At 42.0% G+C, this 9,575-nt stretch overlaps 1 pseudogene; it reads left to right on the top strand.

Moving 5' to 3' along the window:
* Positions 1–8,883: 8,883 nt before the first annotated feature.
* LOC101640448 overlaps positions 8,884–9,575 on the top strand; it is a 1,421-nt pseudogene continuing 729 nt past the window's right edge.

The raw sequence follows: 9,575 nt of genomic DNA, 5'->3' as shown, positions 1-9,575 counted from the left end.
TTCGGCCCGATCGCTCTCCCCTCCTGACTCCGCTCGCCTCTCTTGTCTTCTCCCCTGCGTTCTGATCTCTCTTCTCCTCTTCCTCACCTCATCCCCACTTGGCGCCTCGCCCTTCTCCGCCTGGTTTGGTTCGAAGGAAACCACCAGACTGTTGTTAAGTGTTCAGACAAGCGGGTGAGTTGTTACTCTGCTCGGACAACCTCCTTGGCCTTGGCCCTGGCCCTGGCCCAGGCGCAGTCTTCCGTTAGCCCTTCCTCCCGTCGGGGCAGCGCTGAGCACAGCTCCCACCCGGAGCCCTGCAGGTCGCTGGAGCAGCACCTGTGCCTAAGGAGCAGTTAGGCCTGCGCACGAGGAGGCCCTAAGAGGGATGGAAGCAGACCGGGCTCAACCCTGCAGAGCCTACCTGTCTGGGTTCTGTTCAAGGACGAGGCTGGAGCCAGAAAGGGCAGTGAGGAAGGCGCTCAGATCCCAGAGCAAGGGCACACAGCACCCTTGGAAATGAGCAGCAGCCTCTCTTGCGGCCACACTGGTGCGAATATAACGAGCCCTATGGTGCAGTGGGTTAAGCGTTTCAACTGTGAGTCGAAAAGTCTGTGTTTCAAATCCACTCGCCATTCAGTGAGAGAAAGATGAGGCTGTCGGCTTCTCCAAGACTTGCAGTCTCAACCCCCCTCAGGAGCAGTTCCAATCTGTCCTACAGCGTCAGTAGGAGTTGGGGGCCACTGGAGGGCAACGGATAGTGGGAGCTTGAGGCAGATATTAATATTGGGAGCCAGCTGGGGCTCTGAGAAAGGCTCTTGCTGTATGTAAAAGAGATTCATCACTCCAAGGTTGTCACGAATTCGCCCAATTTCCTGTCTTCTCCCTAGGGTCTCAGAATCAAGGAGCTATAGACGAATGGTGAGTGAGTCTTCGTCAACTCAGGGTGACCCCAGGAGTGCTCCATTGGGTAGAGCAGAACTGTACCCTATAGGATTTTTTGGAGAAGTCGATCGCCAGTCCTTTGTTCTGCATCTGGAAGCAACACTGAGATCTGCTCAGCGTCATAGCAACATTGGCAAGCCTCCCCTGACAGATGAGTAGTGGCTTCCTTTGAGGTGCATTAGCGTCACAGTGTCAGGAATTAGTCCATGCCCTCTCCCACCATGGACGATGAGAATGCTACCATTGAACTACCAACTCCACATATTATGGTTCCATGGGATCCACTGGGAAGTTGCTTTTGTGGAATTCCAGGATTTACTCACTCATTCATCCACGCAATAACTGGTTATTATGCACTTTTCTGTGCTGATGCTTTTTTAGGTATTCAGGATAAAAAGTGCATAAAAGCCACTGCCACCCAATCTAGTGTGACTTATGGGACAGAGTAGAACTGTTCCCTTGGGTTTCTGAGGCTGTAAATCTTCAAAGGAGCAGAGAGAGCCTCATCTTTCTCCCCTGGAGTGGCAGATGGGTACAAACTCTTGATTTTGTGGTTGGGTAGCTGTGTCAGTCTGGGTAAACTAGGGAAACAAATCCACAGAAACTCATATATATGAGAGAGTTTTATATATAAAGGGTAAGTGTACATTAAGCAAGCATCCCAACCCAGTGCTGCCCAAGCCCTTAAGTCCAACATTAGCTCATATGTCTGACACCAATCGACAGTGTTCTCCTCCATCTCACAAAACACACACAATGACGCTGATACAGGAGGAAAGCTGAATCAGTGAGCGTGTAAGCATCTCGGCACTGGCAGGGGTCTCCACACTGGCTGTTCCAGCACCCAGGGCTGCATCAGGGTGGATCCATGTGGCTTCTCTTCAGGGATGTCTCGCAGGAAGTGAGTCTTGCCAGCAGAAACAGGGAATTGGTTAAAGCAGCTGCACCCTGGTCCCTACCATCAGAAAACAAGAGACCTGAGAACTAGAAGGGTGAGGCTCAAGAGCCATTTATCTCTCCGCCCTTCAATTAATCCCACATGTGCTTATCAGCCAGGTTGACACGATAAACCTTAACTATCTCAGTAGCCCAAGGTGTAACCCACTATACTACCAGGGCTCCTTAAAAAGTGGATGGAGCTCGGTATTACTTTAAAAATGAAAACTAGGAATCATATTCATTATTGAATATCATTTTATTTAATGATAGCAATGCTATGCTGGATATTTCTATTCCCTTTTAACAATAAAGTACTTTCTTTTTCCATTCTACCTGTCTTATCTACTAAAGGAAATGGACAAACTCACAACTCTAATCCAAAAAGTGTTGAAAAATATAGCTATTTTTATCACTTTATCACTTTTATCACTTTTTAAAGTGATTTTTTCTGTTGCTGTTTTCTTTTTGTTTTTCAAAAGAACATTTTTTAACACGACTTTAAACTTACAGAAAAGTTACATGAATGGTACAAAGGATGGTTGAATGCTCATCACTATGAGTCTCCAAATGATAACTTTTTATTACATGCTTTGTCCTTTTTGTTTCTCTCCAGAGGAGGTATTTTTTGGGAGGGAAATTGGTTTTTAATGAAGAGAACAATTTATTGGGGGCTCTTTTAACAATCTATGTATCAATTGTATTGAGCATATTTGTACATATGTTGCCATCATTATTTTTTAAACATTTACTTTCAATTGAGCCCTTAGTATCAGCTCTTCTTTTTTCCCTCTCTCCCCACCCCACCCCCATGACCCCTTGATAAATGATAAATTATTGTTATTTCCATATCTTACCCTGACTGCCATCTCCCTCCCCTCATGTTTTCTGTTGTTTGTCCCCCTGGGGGTGGGGGTTGATGGTGGTGGTTACGTGTCGATCATTGGGATAGGTTCCCTCTTCCTCCCCTACTCTCCCCACCTTCCCCCTACCTTCTGGGTATCGCTATTCCCATTTCTGCTCCTGGATTCCGTGTAACGTGAGCTCGGATCTGTTCTATTTACAAAATTTTAAAAACAGTTTTATTGTCACTTTATCCACATATTATACAATTCTATAGCTCAACCATATCAAGAAGAGTTATACTCTACCAAAATCAATATTAGAATATTTTCCTTTCCCCTGTACTCATTGTTATTCATATAATTATTTCCCCCCATTTTGGCAAAAATATACGCAACAAAACATTTACCAAGTTAACAACTTCTACATGTATAATTCAGTGCCATTGATTATATGCTTTGTGTTGTACAACCATTATTGTTATCCCTCTTCAAATTGTACCACCACCACTCAAATGAACTCAATGCCCCCTACGAAAAACTTTCTCTTTCACCCATGGCAACCATACGTCAAGTTTGTTTTCTTTTTCTTTTTTAGTGGTCTTATTGATATAATACATATCATACACTTCCAAAGGTAAACTGCTTCTAAAAAGAGCAGTGTATACATCATCACAATCAGCTCTCATGCTCCCTCACACCTCTTGCATTCACTGATGGCTCCCCAATTCCCCTCCCCCTTCCAGGTAAACCATTATATTGGGTATCGTCTCTATATGCATCCACTCCTGTGCTTCCTAAACTGAGAGACCTAACAGAAATAAAAAACAAAGGAAAACAGAAAGAATACAACAACAACAAGAATAATATAAAGATCAAAATAAAGGGTAAGAAAGAAAAACCACCAACAATATTTTAAAAGGTAGAGAAGACATTTCTTAGAACAATTGAGAAATATTTGAGCATAGAGCAAATTCAGGTTGGGTCAAGAGAGATGTCAACCGATCATGTATCCTATTATACCATAATCAAGTTTATAATAATCTCTGACTGATAGTAAAGTTGTTTGAGTCCCTCACCTGTGACTAGAGGGGTTTGCGAGAGGCCCGATATGACCAAACACTCTGCAGATGGATTTTGGGTCCCCACTATCCTCCATTGCTTCCTACAAATTGAATGTTCACAATATAAGCTCGGATACATTTTCCTTCATCATATTTGGGTTTTGTAATTGCCATCTTTGGATCACACAAACTGGTATGCTGCTTCCCTATGGACTTAGTTGCTACCTCAGACGGCTGCTGGTTTGAATACAAGCCTGTAAGACCCCAGACCCTATTCTAATTGATAGCTGGGCACCATCTGCTTTCTTCACCACACTTTCTGTAGCACACTTATCTTCAGTGGGTTCTTCATGAGTAGGGCCATGTTCTAAGAACTGACTGTTCTTGGATTAGGGCTAGAATTAGATGGGAGCCCAGAATCCTCCTGCTTGTCCTCAGGTTATGTATGACTCTGGTTTACTTTGGCAGTCATATGAGAAAAACAATAAACAAAACCAGAACCAACTAGATCATCACCACCAACAAAAACAACATAAAAAACCCAAAGAAACAAAAATGAAAAACATTGTCAATCATTCCCTTAGGAGGATTGCCTTGATGGTATCAAGAATCTATCCAATGGTATAGAATTTAAGGTAGTGTGGATTTGAGGAATTTATGCAAAAATAGTCTAACTCTGTGCTGCAATCCATTAGATGTTGCTGTGGACAGATTGCTTTCTTAATTGATTGAGCTCTGTCTACATCGAGTGTGGAAATTGGGGTAGGAGAAAATTTCTTGCATCATCTCTTACAAGGGTACACCCTTGCCTCTCAGTCCCAAACCTGTCCTATTAACACAAGCATGGTGCTCCTGGGTCTCCTTTCATTGGACTGCACATGCTTTAAAGCTCATCTCTACTCCACTACCACGGGTGGCTTTCCTCATGGACCTGGTAACTGTTGTTCCAGGGCTGGTGTGCACATGACGACAGATGTGTGCGTGGGAGTGTAGGCAGATGTGTGTTTAGATCAGCACTGCTCAAGCGGAAGGTAACAAGACGCCTTCTGCTCCAGGTCATTAGTCACCAGTACAGGAAACACTTAGACTGGCTGAAACTGAGTCATAAACACTCCGGTTTCGTAGAGTCGATGTCCTAGAGTGAGTAGCTATTTGGCACTTATTTCTTGGGGAGGGCCTCTGATGCCCTGGAAATGGCTGTCTCTTCATCCAGACCCTCTTCTTTTCTGTAGTAATAATGCATTCGTGGGCTAAAACCAGCAACCACGTGCCTACCTACTCTGTATCTCCTGGCATTGACTGTGGCTGGGTGACTTGGGGGATCAAAAAAGGGAAATGCGACAATTCTAACCCTACGTGACCTTTTCAGTCAGTGGGACAGAAAGTATCAACATGCGCGATGTTTCAATAGCAACAGGAGAAGATTACGATGCTGAGAGCCAGATTAAATTATTCTGGCAATGGGGAACACCAAGACAGGAGGAAGCACGGCAGGCTGAGGTGATTGAGCAGGTTTTTTGGGAGAATAATTCTTGAGCCAGTCTTGGAATGATGAATAGCATTTATATTTGGTGAATATTTTTATTGTAAATTAGGTGGTGCTGGTTTTTACATTTCAGGTAATCAACTCTACACTCAACAATTCTAATCACTCACACAGCCCATGGACCACCCACCCCACACTTTGTTTTATTCCCGTCCTGGCTTCTCTTCTCCTTTTATGGACTGCATCCTCCCTTGCACCCAGGTGAATACCTGTCAGCCTTTCAGTACGTTCTTTCATCCTGTGCAGTCTCCCTGGGGAAACCCCAAAGTCTGTTCCATTTGGTATGCAGGTCCCTGTCTTGGTTTTTATTCCTATAGTTATGCTCTCGTACAATATTTGCCCTTCTGCGAATGATTTGCTTCACTCAGGAGAATGTTCTCCAGGTCCATCCATGTCATGGGGTGTTTTGTGGTTTCATCATTGCTTGCTAGCTTTGCATTGTGTTGCGTCGTGTGTACACGTCAGAATCTCTTGATCCACTCTTCTACTGGTGAGCATGTGGGCTGTTTGCAACTTCCTGCTTGAGGAGCATTTCTTTAGATGCGAGGACACAGGAGGGTCTAATTGGAGGGGGTACCATTCCTGGACCAGAACAGAATTAGGAATAGCTTTGGTCTCAGGAGACAGAAATAAAAAATTAGTCTTGGAATGAAATACTCTATAACAGAAAGCTTCAGGTAAAATCATGAAGGGTCCTATGTTATATATTCTTTCTGTGTGCTCTCAAATTCATATATATTTGCTGATTCTAGAAAAAATTTAAAACATATATTCTATAATTTTTTTACACTTAAAATTCTCTTTCTAAATATTTTATTCATCTCTTACTTGTAGACACAGAAATATTTTAACAGTTTGATTGACATATGATTCATATATAATTGAATGATTTAATCATATTTAAAAGAATTGAATAATCACCCCCCTCCCCAATCAGGGGGACAAACAACAGAAATATGAGTGAAGCAGATGGTGTAAGAAATGAAATAATGATAATTTATCAAGGATTCATGAGGGCTGGGAAGGGAGGGAAATAAGAGGAGCTATTACCAAAGGCTCGATTAGAAAGAAAATGTTTTGAAAATGATGATGGCAAGATATGTATTAATGTGCTGATACAACTGATGTATGGATTGTTATAAGAGCTGTAAGAGCCCCCAATAAAATTATTAATATATTAAAAAAGAGTTGTATAATCATCACCACAATCATTTTTAGAATATTTTCCTCTTTCTTGTACTCATTATTAGCTCCCCATTCTGCCCCTCCCCAACAATCTCTCCTGCAATAACTCAAATAAGCTATTAATCCAGTTACTTTCTCTATAGATTTACCTATCCTGGATTTCATCTACAGAAAAACACACACAACCCACCTCACTCCCCCCACCACCAAAAAGACCCACCCCAAACTCAAGATCATTAACAAAAGAAAACAGAAACAACAAGGCACAACAAATAATTTGAATCTTAACCTAACTACATCCGCCTTCATCTACTCCCCGATGCTCTCTTTCTGATTGTAGGGCTAGTCCTGTCCCTGGTCAATCATCATAGACCAGTGGTCTCAACCTTCCTAATGCCACGACCCTTTGATCCAGTTCCTCATGTTGCGGTGACCCCCCAACCACAAAATTATTTTCTTTTCTTTTTTTTTAACATTTTATTAGGGGCTCATACAACTGTTATCCCAATCCATACACACATCAATTGTGTAAAGCGCATTTGTACATCGTTTCTCAAAACATTTTCTCTCCATTTAAACCCCCGACATTAGGTCCTCATTTTTCCACAAAATTATTTTCATTGCTACTTCATAACTGTAATGTTGCTACTGTTATGAATCTGGTGACCCCTGTGAAAGGATCATTTGACCCTCAAAGGATCACTTGTGATCCACAAGTTGAGGACCGCTGATCGTAGCGGATTCACCGGAGGCTTAATCCATGCAGGCCCCTGCAGATGGAATTTAGGAATTTACTGTCATCCATAACCTTCGCAAATTGGGTGTTCAGAATTTAAGCTTTAATACCATTCCCTCCCCGGTCTTGGATTTTTAAATTTACAACCCTTGGATCACACAGACTGGGATGCTTCTTCCATGTGGACATAGCTGACACCTTACTTAACTGGCTGTTTGTTTAAGACAAGTATGTAAGATCCTAGATTAGTAGTGGGATTCAAATAATTTAACCTGGTTGCTGCCCTAGTGACCACTAGATCATAAAAAATATATATACCAAAAGGTGGTTTAGTAGTTCATACATTAATATTGAAATATAAACAATAAAAGGGGTAAACAAGATTAGATGGTTATTAAAAATTGTTTTAAAAGATTAATGAAAAATATTAAATAATACCTGATAAAAAAAAAACCCCAGTAAAACTGTTACTTAAGATATTTCCATATTGCTACTTATTTGGCATCCTCACTTGCAATATTCCTCAATTTTATACAAGCATCAATGGCTGTGTGATTTATCCTTAACCACCTTTTTTTCACTGTAGGAGTAGGATCCCATTCCTTCAGAGGTAGGCCAGTTAGACAATAGTCACTGTGTTTGATAGATTAGAAACAGAATACTCTCTGGTCACATTATGTTCACCTTTGAAAAACCCCTTTCCGCTTCTGCCAAACTAAGAGCAATTGTTCTGACAATATTGTTAGCTCTTTGAACACTTCCAGAAATTGCATAATTCTGGGAATGTTTTTAGGCCGTTCTCCACAACCTTTGGTAAGCATCCCCGTCCGTGTGCTAATGTAAAATGTCATGAAGGACAAACGGTTGTTCTTCAGCTGCTCTCCGTGGAACTAGCACTGCTTCAAGAGTCCGGCAATCTGGCTTCAAAAAATTGTAATTCATCCCTATCTTGTAATTGGCTACAACTTGCATTTAAATTTTCACAATCCATTAGCCTTTTTTTCAAAGTCATTATGATGTTTTCTAGAAGTTTTCCCTGAGGAAGTCCAACAAATCAGCGATTTTCTACAAATTTTATAGTTTTGAAGGTTTCTGAAGTAAATAATTCATCAAATTTCCCCCCCATATGAGCGCTGTATTCCTACTGGCTCCTTGTGGCCCAGTTTCCCGTTGGTTTTACAGATGGGGCACACCTGAGCACGCATACTATCTCATGGGCATTTGGGGCAATAACACAAAGCTGAAATGAATGGCAGTGTGTCACCTTCTGGTTGTGGGGCACTTTTTCTCTTTACATTCTATGTTTGTTTACTGAAGTACCAAATACAAGGGTATAAAAATCTTACCTTTCAACAAAAGTATCATGAGTTTTATGAAATGAATAAATAAATATGACAAATGGAGCACTGTCTTAGAATATGCTGGAACTTAGAATATGCTGTTGTACAGATGTTAAAAATGAGTAAGGATGTTAAAATGTTAAGTAAAGATGTTAAAAATGTTAAAATGAGTAAGGAAGGTGAATTAGGTGGCTACCCTGGGACGCTGAAACCAGGAAGGCGCTGAGCTTAGACTGAAGCAAGTTCCACGGACGCTGGCGGTGCTCCATTCGGCAAGCACGTTTCTAGTGCTGCAGCTGTTCTTATAGAAATGGGATGGCGGTCATCAGATACTGAAGAAGAAAGCAGAAGTAAGAGAAAAAAGAAGCACCGTAGATGATCACCTTCAAGTAGTTCTTCAGACAGTACAGCATACAGCTGAAAGAAAGGTAGGAGGAAATCAAGGTTAAAGTCAAGATCTTGGTTCAGAGTTCTTCAGTTTCGTTCACATTTTTATGACAGAAGACGCAGGCATCCATCAAGCAGTAGCTCATCTTATGGCTCAAGAAGAAAACGAAGCCGAAGTCAATCAAGGGGTTGAGGGAAATCTTACAGAGTTCAGAGGTCTAGGTCAAAAAGGAGAACAAGAAGGTCCAGGTCAGGCCCTCGCCCACGTTCCCATAGTCGAAGCAGCGAAAGATCCAGTCACAGGAGAACCTGCAGTCGATCTCAGGATGCAGAACGCCATAAAGCCAGCGATAAGGAGAAGAGAGAAAGGGATAAGGATAAGGGAAAGGACAGGAATTGCATGACATCAAACGTGGGGAATCTGGAAACATCAAAGCTGGCTTAGATAGAACATCTGCTGCCAGCTGAACAGGCCAAAGCCAGACGACCACTGGTTCTTGAAGCTGCTGCGCAAGTTGATGGACACAGGAGTGTCTAATTGGAGGGGGTACCATTCCTGGACCAGAACAGAATTAGGAATAGCTTTGGTCTCAGGAGACAGAAATAAAAAATTAG

This window comes from Echinops telfairi, unplaced genomic scaffold (assembly GCF_000313985.2).
Source record: "Echinops telfairi isolate 266 unplaced genomic scaffold, ASM31398v2 ScPeMD7_5167;HRSCAF=5991, whole genome shotgun sequence".
In the NCBI taxonomy this organism is placed as follows: Eukaryota; Metazoa; Chordata; class Mammalia; order Afrosoricida; family Tenrecidae; genus Echinops; species Echinops telfairi.
This window is presented reverse-complemented; position numbering and strand designations above follow the sequence as displayed.